General features: G+C 29.5%; 1 protein-coding gene and 1 long non-coding RNA gene across 2 annotated transcripts in view; one reads left to right on the forward strand and one right to left on the reverse strand.

Moving 5' to 3' along the window:
* The window catches only part of LOC149877183 (uncharacterized), a 288,845-nt gene that overhangs the window by 126,621 nt on the left and 149,317 nt on the right, over nucleotides 1-12,907 (forward strand). The gene's annotated exons all lie outside the window — the stretch shown is intronic.
* LOC149877198 (uncharacterized) lies at nucleotides 1,561-12,460 on the reverse strand. Its single transcript, XR_016447811.1, has 3 exons — nucleotides 12,338-12,460; nucleotides 7,751-7,953; nucleotides 1,561-1,636 (listed from the first exon to the last, which is right to left on the reverse strand). It is a non-coding gene; the product is annotated as an uncharacterized LOC149877198 (long non-coding RNA).

Below are 12,907 nucleotides of genomic sequence, written 5' to 3' on the forward strand. Positions count from 1 at the left end.
TTAAAGTATTATACAGTTAAATCCAGATAACTCGAACACCGGTTAACTCGAACTTTTATTGTCGAACTGCTTTATTTGGTCCCTTGAAAACTCAATTATGGAGTTCGCTTAAATCGAATATTCGTCTAAATGGAACATTCCTTCAGTCGAACATTTCCTTGGTCCCTTGAAGTTTCAATCTACCTGGATTTAACTGTATTAGCTTGAATAACTCACAAAGTGAAAAAGTGTTGATTGGAATATTAACTTGGATATCTATAAATGTTGCATGATAAATTCAATTTTATGTAAAATGTTTAATAAATGTTGATAAGAAAACTTCTTTTGAAATAATATCTTATAATAATGTACTAACAAACAACTCACCTTCATCCACTTAGAATTGTTAACGAAAATTAAAAAAGAAGAATGCATGTGTAAGAAGATTTATCGCAAATTTCTTTTGATATATAATCAACTGAACTTTCAGTTCTGTTACATTCCAAGAATTCTATTTCATGATGCCTAGGAAAATCAGGATTGTTTTGATTATTGGCGAAAAATCTAACCGAAAAGGGTATTTTTAGGTTAAAGTCTTTTAGCTGCCTCCTTTCATCTTCTTTACCCAAATACATTTCCAGCGTAAAATTATTTTCTTTCCCACTAGAGAAAATTGCAGGCTGTAAGATATAACCGTTGTACATTATCCACTTATCAGATATCCATTTCTTTTTATCTTTATTAAACTCCATTTTTAAACTGTACCCATGATACTCTATTTTCTCCTTATCTTTAAAACTGCGAATATGAGGTTTGCTAGTGCCAAATTAACAAAACGTCTCAATAAATTCAGTTTTTAGAGATCTATTCAATCTCTTACACGGTAGATTATTATGCTTTGTACAAGAAATATTTTCGACTGCATCGACATACCAGTCTAAGAAACCAGACCACTTGCATAAGATAGGATTATTACGAGACAAGACAGTTTTTAGAAACTGTCCGTCCATGTGTTCATACCGACATTCAGCAAGTAGAGCTTCGATGTTTTGTTCTGTTTGTCTACTTTCATCGGCTTCTAACCAGTTCAATACAAACATCATCACAGTATTTTCATGAAAGGCAAACCCATCGTTAGACTTCAATAGCATTAACAAGCTTGAGAAGTGAAGCTTGTTTGGTAGTTCACCACACCCAACGCATTCTAGCGGGGTAAATGACTTGATAAGATAGTGGGTGCAACAACTAACTAAAAAGTCCTTTGTTAGAACATGGTTGAGAGAACTTTCGTAGAAAGCTAAACGATCTAACACTGAGTTGCATTCGTTGATTGTTGCAACGCTATCATATTCAACAACTGAGGATCCTTGTTTATGAAGCGCATCACACATATATCGATCCCCAATCTCTAGAATATTAAGTAGTTTAGAAAGTCCAATATTGTTTAGCAAATCAAAGTCATTAAAAGAATGAATGTGCAACTCCACATATTCGCTATCACCAGGGTTACCATTCAAATTATGTTCTTTTTCATATTTATTCTTCAAAGATGAAGTAGTATTATGAAGAAGTTTTTCATAGACTTTACGGTTTAGGCGCAATACCAAACTCTGAACTGGAAAAGAAACTTCTTCATTGCATCTCTCAATTTTGTTATCTAATTGAAATTGATGTGTGTGTATATATATATATATATATATATATATATATATATATATATATATATATATATATATATATATATATATATATATATATATATATACACACAGTATGCAAAAAAAACTAATCGTACACTTAAAATAACAACAATTTTAAAGATTACATCAAAAAAATGAGTAGTCCGTTAAAATATTAAGAAAATTTTTTTTAACTGTCAAGTATTATTTTAAGAATTTATTTGTGTGTTGGTGAAGTAATTGCTTTTCATACCTATTGAATTTTACACAATTGATCGAATGATGCATAAAATTGACTGCAAAAAAAATAATCCTATGCTGACAAAATAGGTCGTTATTTTAGCATAAATCGAGCAAATTGAACGATCAAACTAATTAGTAAAATTAAAAATAGTAATTTTTTAAATACACTTTTGTTCTAGAAATAAAATATAGTGTTTCAGCAAAATGGCGTCAAGAAAACAACATTTGTCTCTCCATCAACGAAGCCTCGTAATTGGTTTGAAAAATCAAGGAAAATCCTACCGTCAGATCCGAAAAGAAACAGGAACCCCTTTTACGAAAGTGTCCTCAATTGTTAAGAAGCATAATCTGATTGGAACCGTTGCTAGTGTGGCTGGCAGAGGACGAAAACGCAAGACCACCAGTGAAAATTAATCGCAATGCTATCATTAATGTTAAGAAAAATAGATTTGTTTCGGCAGCTAAATTCGCTTTAAAAGTTCAAGAAGATCACAATATCACAGTAACCCCTCAAACAATTAGAAATCATATTAGAGAACAAGGATATAGAGATAGAGTTGTTCGAAAAAAACCTTTTTTAATTGCAAAACAAATGAAACGTCAATCAGAATTTGCAAAGAAGTACGAAAAAATGCCGATATCATATTGGAAAAAAATTTTGTGGTCAGATGAGTCAAAATACAACCTCGTCTCATCGGATGGAGTTCAGAAAGTGTGGCAAAAAAATTAAGAAGCTTATAAATTAAGTTGTTTGCGAGGTAGTGTAAAGCATGGAGGAGGAAATGTGATGGTTTGGGGTAGTATGTACTCTAAACCATATTTTTGGGGTAGTGTGTACCCCAAACCATCACTTTGGGGTAGTAGGTAGTATATTTGGGGTATTTGGAAAGGAGTGGGGAAATTGACATTTATTGGTGAAAAAATGAATGCTTCAATGTATTGTGAAATTCTCAAAGCCAACTTGACTATCTACCAAAAAATTGAGAATGAAAGAAGGTTTTATACTACAGCAGGATAACGATCCAAAACATACCGCTAAGAAAACGAAGCTATACTTTGAAATAAACAACATCAATGTTTTGGAATGGCCATCTCCCACTCCGGACTCGATACTAATTTTCATGAAGTTTGATTAGTATGACATTATTTTTGAACTGTACGATTATTTTTTTTGCAGTCAATTTTATGCATCATTAGATCAATTGTGTAAAATTCAATAGGTATGAAAAGCAATAAATTCACCAATACACAAATAAATTCTTTAAACAATACTTGATAAGATATACTTGAGTGGCATAAAAAGTTGGAAAATTTGTTATTATTACATTGCCGCTAGAGGTGGCTACGTTAATGAGTGTAAGATGTTCTCATAAAATTTGGTTTCAGAAAAAATTTACAAAATTTCTAAGTTCTCCAATGTCTTGAGCTTTTGCAGTGTTTGCATATAGGAAATTGATATAGATAAAAAGTATAAATACACTTTTCTTGTATTTAAATGTTTGGACTAGACCTAAACTTTCAAATATCATTTAGCTTCTGCCGATAGGTTCTTTGCCCTTTTCAAACTTAGATCCTCTGAATTCACTGATGGCAATGATGGGTTTTAAAAGGAGGCAAAATGCTCTTTTTTACGTAGAGGACTTGCTGTTTTTAAGCAATATCAAAAGGGCTTGATAGATCCGTCTACTTAATGAGTGAAATCCATTCCGTAGGGAAAGCAATCCTTTTTATTTTTCGCTTCTGTTTTACTATGTCTCCATTAGCTCAATCACATGGGATTTGGCTGTGTCCAGGAAGTACATAGTTTACATACACTGATGTCGGAAAGGGACTTTTCTTTACAATGCCCTTAAAGTATGTATAAGTGAACCGATTCTTGTTCTGCGAGGAGCAGTTATCCATAAACAAGATAAGCTTTGATATTACAATAAACAAAATAAGCTTTACTATGGCAATAAACAAGATAAGCTTTTTTCATTATATATCAACACTTATAAGTGTAGAAATATAATGATCTTGACAAGAGATCATCTCATTAGTGCTTTTGGCAGCAAAGTGTACTTCATGCAAATACATTCTTGTTGATTTATATAAAGCGTGTTTTTTTGAAAGAATAGAAATTTGAAATGGAATAAAACAAAGATGATTTTTTAAATTGACATGAAGTAGACTTTATTTGAAAGATTATCTTTTTGCATTATAATTCAAATATGATTTCTGGCATATGACCGCCACGGCTGGCTCTGACAGTCTAATCAGGAGGTCCAATTTTCAATGACTTTTTCCAACATTCGTGGCCGTATATCGGCAAAAACGCAGAGAATGTTATCCTCCAAGCGGTCAATTGTTTCAGGCTTATTGGCGTAAACTAGCGACTTCACATATCCCCTTAGAAAATAGTCTAGTGGTATTAAATCGCACGATCTTGGAAGCCGATTCACGGGTCGAAATCGTAAAACTATCCGGTTACCAAAAGTTTCCTTCAACAAATCAATTGCGGCACGAGCTGTATGACATATTGCACCATCTTGTTGAAACCACAGCTCCTGCAAGTCATGGTTGTTATCATGGCTCTATTGCGGTCACCATTGGCGGAAACGTTCTGACCTGCATTGTTTTTGAAGAAGTACGGACAAATTATTCCACTAGCCCATAAAGCACACTAAACAGTTTTTCTCGATAGAATGGTGTTACAACATACACTTGAGAATTATCTTCACTCCAAATACGGCAGTTTTGTTTGTTGACGTAGCCATTCAACTGAAAGTGAGCTTCATCGCAAACCAAATTTCACTTATGAAAATCGGGATCAACGGCAATCTTATTTTGGGCACATTCACCGAATCTACGTCTTGCTAGGTGATTGTGAAGCCTCAATTCTTGCACGAGTTGGATTTTGTGAGCAACAAACCAAGATCTTTCCGCAAAGTCTTCCATAAATTGGATGGACACATCTAATTGCTGAGCACAAGGGCAGCTAAACTGAATCGGGTCTTCCTCTATTTTACGCCCTACAGCAGCAATAACTTCTTCTGTACGCACTGTTGGAGGTCTCTGTGGATGCGTATTATCATTTAGAGTAAACGTGGTTCGAAAAAGTTCCATGGTTAATCGAATTAATTGCTCTGATGGACAATAATGTTGATCATAAAATGACGAAATGTGCGATATGTATATTGAATAGAACCATGATTTTCAAAATAAATTCGCACAATTTGGAAGCGTTGTTCAGGCGTCTGTCTATTCATGCTGAAATGCCAAACCAAAATCACTTAACAATTGTCAAAATGACCGCCAGTTAAAAAAGTGTTGCTAACTTACATTTCTATACCTTTAAAAAACCCCTTTAGATTGTTATGAACTCACATGTAATGTATCTAGAGTTCTCTCTTATATTACTCTTATCCTATACCAATCAAAGGCAGAGGCAGAGGCAGATTTTTTTCAAAAGTCATGCAAATTGCCGCAGCGTTTTCAGGTCTTTAAATAAAGTATTATTGATTGCTAGTTCACCAGCCTTTATATCAGATATAAATCTCTGACATCTATTCCACATGTCAGAACGAGGAAATCTAAGTTTGATATTGAACTCAAAATTAAAAATCTCATGCTACAACCAGTATTTTACAAATCAGAATTGTTCTGTATAAACAAATGGCATGTTTCCGCTACAGTTTTCTTTTTAGCATTGATTCTTTTATGCCATGCTTACCAAAACAAGGTGCGTGGTAAATAGAGAAAACCGCTTTGCTACTTAGCATCTTCTTTTCTGTCAATATTTACACTTATGCATCAACGTAGGTGCACGTTTTGAGTCTCATGGTCCTTAATAAAAGTTAAAGCTGTAGTAGTTCTTCTCTCATCTTCAGCAAGTTTGTTCAAAGATTTACAGCAACATTTCACGACGAAAGGCTTATTTGGCGGCTTGAACTTTTTACCATAAGATGTGTGCTTCTCGTGAAAAGATACAATTTACTTGTTACTATTAATTTTATAATACTGAACAGAGACAAAATTATTATTGAAATTGATTCAATGGACTAAATGGGTTTCCTTCCTTCATACCCCAATTTTATAATACTGAACTTGTAGAGACAAAATTATTATTGAAATTGATTCAATGGACTAAATGGGTTTCCTTCCTTCATACCCCAATCTTTATTGTTGCGAAATAAATAACAAAAACTTAAATAAAAAGTTTAAAATCCGTAACCCATCAGATCACTGTAGCACTAATAAAAAGTTCCTTCTAATTGCTATCCATACAATACTATAGCACAATTATGATGAAGTATGAAAGGGATCTTAAAGTGGTCAAATCAATTGCCATAAACACTTTATTACTAGCGGAAGGAACTAGAACATTTTTCCGCCTTAACTTCGGGTAGAAAAATATTCTGGTTCCTGTTACCCAAGATAATTTTTCAGGCTATTGAATGCGCTGGAGGTTCAAATGACTATTAAAACACACAAAATTTTCAACACATTGAATATTTTATTATATATCAATCAAAATAATTAGTACGGCCAAAGAAATTTGCCTATGAATTTCACAAAAATGCATAAGTAAAGTCTTGATAAAATTACTTTGTTAACGTTTACCCAAGTTTTGAGTTTCATTTCGCGATAAAAAGTATAAACAGATATATATCTAACAAATATATATATCTAACAAACTGGCTAAAAAGTGGGTGCAGTTTTAGGACACTGCAGTGTATTATAAATTAAGCAAATAAAAAAAAATTAAATCATGGTATAAGAAGAATAAAAAACTTTATTAAAAAAATTTTAAAAGTGGTAAATAAAACAAAACCAGTCAGGTATTTTGTTTCAAAGTTTGAGGTTATCAAGCCTTTATAAATCCCCAAATTTATTCCTTTTTTTGTTTTTTTGCGGTCTTTTTTGGTCGGGCAATAATCCTAATTAAGCAACAAAGACTTTGAAATAAGGTTGATGTAAAACTATGATATAAGGTTGTTTTTCAAATAATGGTGCAGGTATGATATTTCAAATAGTGGAAAAAATGGACCAAAATAAAGTATTAGCATTTTATACATTGTTTAGTATAATAGTGTTATTTGTTTGAACACACGAGGTACTTTTACAAATAACAGGAGACCTAATATTAATTTAGTAACAAGATCTAAACATTAACCTAAAATTACGTAACAATGTTACTAACAGTCGGTATAACAGTTATTGCCAAGATGTAACAACCTGGGGAATAATGATCTAGAATTAAAAATACCTTTCTGATCGGACTCTTGACCTAGATTTTTTTCAAACTTAAATACAAGTGTTTAAAACTAAAGATATAAATGATCTTGTTACCTCTAACTTTAGAAAATTAATACCATTTCTTTTACATTTTAACAGTGCTAGCCTTCCTTTTTGTACCTTGGGTTGCTTTTCATCAATTTGCACGTTTTCTCTATCCCGCCAGTGTTTTAAGTTAAGAAAATTAAACTAGGTGATCAAATTGAGCAAAGTGATTGAATAAGTAAAGTTAAGAACTTTTATCATCGAAATACTGAACTTATTTACTTTTTATTCACAAAATTTGGTATTTCTATTTTTTGGCTCGCTTAGAAAGAGAACATAAGTACATAATTTAGCTTCTATATTTTTACAGCACATACAGCGTAACCCAAAAAACAGCAATAGCTGTTTGGTTTGATTTTGACAAAAACGTCACTTAGGTACTTTTAGCACTAAGTTCTTCAATTAGACTTTCATTTCTAAAGTGGGAATTGAGTTTCAAGGAAAAAAAATTGACAAAAATAAATTAAATTAATATTTGTATGTTTAATTTTATTGAGATAAAAAGTAACAAAACTAGAAATAGTTACCGGCAGAATCATCTTCATTATGTTTATCCGTTTCGTCTTGTGCGCCCTCAAAAATACGCAATGTTACGTCGCTCAAAAATTTGTTCATGCAAATGTTGATGAGGGACTTATTAAATTCTTCCTTTATTCCAGAAGTTTTGTTAACTATTTTGGTATAACACATCTGTTTTTGAAGATTCTTGGGCTCATTCATTTTTTCGGTTCTATAAAAGAAATAGCTCATGTATGGTTTAAATATTAGGTGATGTATGAACTGAGTTTTAATTAATATTTGGTTTTAACTAGAACAAAAAAACATCAATGTTATTTGAAAATATTTAAAGTATGTAAGTAATGGCATGTTACTTCATTGTCATTTTCAGAAACTTAACCAATATTATCCAAAGTATCCAGTTATATATCAAAAACTATTTCATCAGAAAAGTGAAGAAAAGAGAAACTTCTAGTACCAATATTTGTTCGGTATGACACTTGCATACTTTTTATTTCGGACTGTTAGTTGTATTTGCTTTCAAAATCTTTGCAGCTTTTATAATAATTCAATTAAATAATGTTAAATAAATCTTTTTCTTTTTTGACACAAATTTAACTCAGTGAAATTTTCCGAAGTGTTTTCAAATCCGTTGTTAAAAGTTGGAAAAACAAAAACGCTTGCAAAATAAAGTTCACAAATTTGAGTGCTTATAAAATTCAAAATGACCGGATTCTTGTCACAAATCAATTCAAACCATGTTTTTAGAGTTGGCTTGATGGAAACTTTAGTATTGAAGAGTTCATCGAAAAAGATGAGAACGCTGCTTCATCCTCATCATAATATACAAAACATGGACAACCTTCCAAATAATTTAGAGAAATAAATCTCGTTAAAATGATCTTAATTTTAGTAAATCAAGAAATTTCTACAAAAATATTCTACAAAAGCGCTCCTAACAAACTATTGAAGAAACCGCATCGATATTACGAGTAAATACACAGGCGCTTTTGAAATATTCAGCAGAACGAATTGTTAAAGAGTTTTATACAATACTGCTCAAAAATTTAGCACACATAAGATTTAAGTTTCATTTTTCTTCTTTTAATTGAACTTTTAGGCGGTAAACTTCTTTTGCCTTTTCAATTTTTTTTATTTACAGTTAATTAAAACATACCTTATATAGAAAAAAAAAATTGAAAAAAAATTACGCTAATTTTACCATCTATTTTTAACTTAAACAGAGACCGCTAATTAAAGCGGTGTAAAAAAGCTGCTCATAAGTTTAGCACACTTGCACTTCTATTGTCTTTTAACTGCCGCTCTTTACTTTTTGACGTCAAAATTTTATTAAAAAGTAAATTTAACTATCCATTTTTACATAAACAAAACTGAACAAAAGTTTCAAAGATATACATAGTATGTATTAACTCATTTGAAATAAACTTGGTATTTTTCGCTTAAATTTTGTCCATAATGTGACCAATAAGATGGAAAAAAAATCAATTAGCTCTGAAATAAAACAGCGTGTTGTAGGACTACACCTTGGTGGTTTCAACAGCTCTAAAATTGCTCGAACTCTTAAGTCTGTATCTTGTTCATGTGTACTCAGAACAATTCAGAAATTTGAAAAAACTGGTACTGCTGGAGACAAAAACCGATCTGGACGACCAAGAATCACAAGCATCATCGATAATAACAGTATCTATAGAATTGCACGAAAAAACCCTAAATACTCAACCTAAGAGATTGCACAAGAAGTGAACTTGGCTCTAAAAAATCATATCTCAAGACAAACTGTAAATAGAAGATTGATTGATCGAAAACTTTGTTGCTACGTTGCTGCTAAAAAACCACTACTTAAACCAACAGATCGGTTAAAACGTATCAAACTGTGTAGAGCTATTTTGAAAATGACTAATTATGAACTAAGAAGAATAATATTCAGTGACGAATCCAACTTTACAGTTATTAACCGAAAGAACAGAGTGATTATCCGAAGACACTATAATGAGATGTTTCGTAGTCGCTTCATTGTGCCGCAATTACAAGGTGGTGGAGGTTCGGTAGGCATATGGGGTTGCATCACTTATGACGGCCCAGGTCTCTGCTACTTATACAATTGTCGTATGGATCAACATAAATATATCGAAACGCTTGAAAATCATTCAATCCCGACTAGAGACATCTTTTTTAGCAATGAGTCAGAGTGGCAGTTTCAACAAGATAACGCTCCTTGTCACAAGGCGAAAACGGTGACTATTTGGTTTCAAGAAAACAGCATTAAGGTACTTCACTGGCCAGCTAGATCACCTGACCTTAATCCAATCGAAAATGTATGGACTGTACTGGACCGCAAACTCACTAAAGCTCCCGTAACATCAGCTGAACATCTTAGGGAAAGTTTGAAAGAGTTGTTCGACAGCTTATCAACTGATTATTGCCGAAAACTTTTTGATTCAATTAAAAGAAGATGTGAACTATGCATAAAGAACAAAGGTGGACATATCCCTTATTGATCTTGCTATTAAAGCAAACTTAAATCCAGGTGTGCTAAACTTATGAGCAGCTTTTTTTTAACTTTTTTTTATATATTAACTTTGATTAAAGATATTTAGTGATAGACATTTGTTTTTTTTTAGTTTTTTTTTTCTCTTAATGTAATTAAAAAAGTCAAATAAATATTTTTTGTTTTTTAAAAAACCTTGAATTTCTTATTTTTTACTTTTATTTCATTTTTAAAGAAAAAAACGCAACTTAAATCTAATGTGTGCTAAATTTTTGAGCAGTATTGTAGAATGATAAATTGTTAAAGAGATTAATACAGATCAGGTTCCCCTAAATAATTAGGGTATGAGGGTTCAACTGGGTGTTTTCAATATTAAATAATATAATGGAACTTCAAGTTGATGCACATCCCAAGGATAAATAGAATTTATCTTATTTCTTAAAGTTTGCATTAAGTTTTAGAGAAATATTCATTCGCTATCACTTCTTGGTATACTAGAAGAAGCGACATCAGAAATTTAACATAAGCAATCAATAAAACATCGAAACCATCGTGCTAAAAAACGATCAAGAGTCGATAATTTACATGATGACTTCTTTCATGCCATAAATTGATCAGACAAATTCATCAGTTCAATATGAATGACAAAAAGACAACAGCAAAATATGGCAAAGAGATTTTATTATCATTATTGTTGTTTTTATTATTGTTGTTATTATTATTATTATTATTATTGTTATTATTATTATTATTATTATTATTATTATTATTATTATTATTATTATTATTATTATTATTATTATTATTATTATTAATATTATTACTATTATTATTATTATTATTATCATTATTATTATTATTATTATTATTATTATTATTATTATTATTATTATTATTATTATTATTATTATTATCATTATTATTATTATTATTATTATTATTATTATTATTATTATTATTATTATTAATATTATTATTATTATTATCACTATAATTATTATTATTATTATTATTATTATTATTATTATTATTATTATTATTAATATTATTATTATTATTATCACTATAATTATTATTATTATTATTATTATTATTATAATTATTATTATTATTATTATTATTATTATTATTATCACTATAATTATTATTATTATTATTATTATTATTATTATCATTATTATTATTATTATTATTATTATTATTATTATTATTATTATTATTATTATTATTAATATTATTATTATTATTATCACTATAATTATTATTATTATTATTATTATTATTATTATTATTATTATTATTAATATTATTATTATTATTATCACTATAATTATTATTATTATTATTATTATTATTATTATTATTATTATTATTATTATTATTATTATTATTATTATTATTAATATTATTATTATTATTATCACTATAATTATTATTATTACTATTATTATTATTATTATTATTATTATTATTATTATTAATATTATTATTAATGTTATCATTATTATTACTATTTTTATTATTATTATTTAGTGTTGTTGTTATGGGGTCATTGTTCTTTTTATTGCTATTGTTATTATTATTATTATCATTATTATATTTATTGTGATTTCTTATTATCATTATTACTTTTAACTTTATTCTAAATACTGTTTTTAATACCATTATTATCATTATTATTGATATTACTATAATGATATTCTCCACAAAATCTAATTAAAAAAATGAGGAAGCATTTTTTTAACTAGATTTTGTGGAGGCCCAGGAATAAAATAAAACAAGTAGCGGCTAGCAAAGAAGATGAAAATGGTGTGAAAATAAAGCCGAAGATGCCATTTACCACCACTACAGTTATTGTTTCAGTTAGATTTGCTGTATGTTTTAGTATGTTAATACTCACAGATATTAGATATAAATAATTCTATATTCAAACGTAAAAACTTCATGGATATATTTGCTATAATTTTCGGACTGAGAGCACCCAAAAACATTAGAATCAGGCAAAACTATTGTAAAAGTGTTTTTTTTTTATCGCCGGTTTGTGTAATCATTAAATAGTTAAAAATGGATTTTCACAAATTTGAGTATCAAACAAATGTTTACTCACTTGACTTTCTTTTTCCTCTTCTTTTTCCTCTTCCTTTACTTCGTTTTGTTTAAAAATTATTAAAAAAGACAAAATATATTTTGTAATAAAAAATTCTCGGAATCATATATATGAATATATCAAATCAATCAGCTGACATAAAAAAGTTAAAAATAAATTTAATGAACAACTTCACTGTATGTGAGTATAAAATGAATTTATTATCTAAATAAATCATGCGAAGTTGTATTAGTGGAGATAATTCTTAGAAATCGTTTATTATTAACGAATTCGTTATTTTTCCAATCATAATTTATTAGTTAATAAAAGCAATTGTTATAAATGTGTCATGTACGGTAAAATTCAAGATGATTATAGTTAAAAATGAACCAACTTGTAAAATCATTTGCGTAGCACTTCAATAAGACATCAAGAGGGAGCGTCTAGCATTAATGTTGACAGTTTGTTAACCACATTTTTGAGGAAATACAGTAATGGCCGCTCTTGTTCATATATGATGGCCACACCAAACATTCCACCCATAAAAGTTGTTGAGGACGTTATGAACCACTTAAAGTAGGAAATTTAATG

Source organism: Hydra viridissima, unplaced genomic scaffold (assembly GCF_058129835.1).
Source record: "Hydra viridissima isolate aposymbiotic clone 2 unplaced genomic scaffold, HvirCarnegie_v1 scaffold_16, whole genome shotgun sequence".
Lineage (NCBI taxonomy): Eukaryota > Metazoa > Cnidaria > Hydrozoa > Anthoathecata > Hydridae > Hydra > Hydra viridissima.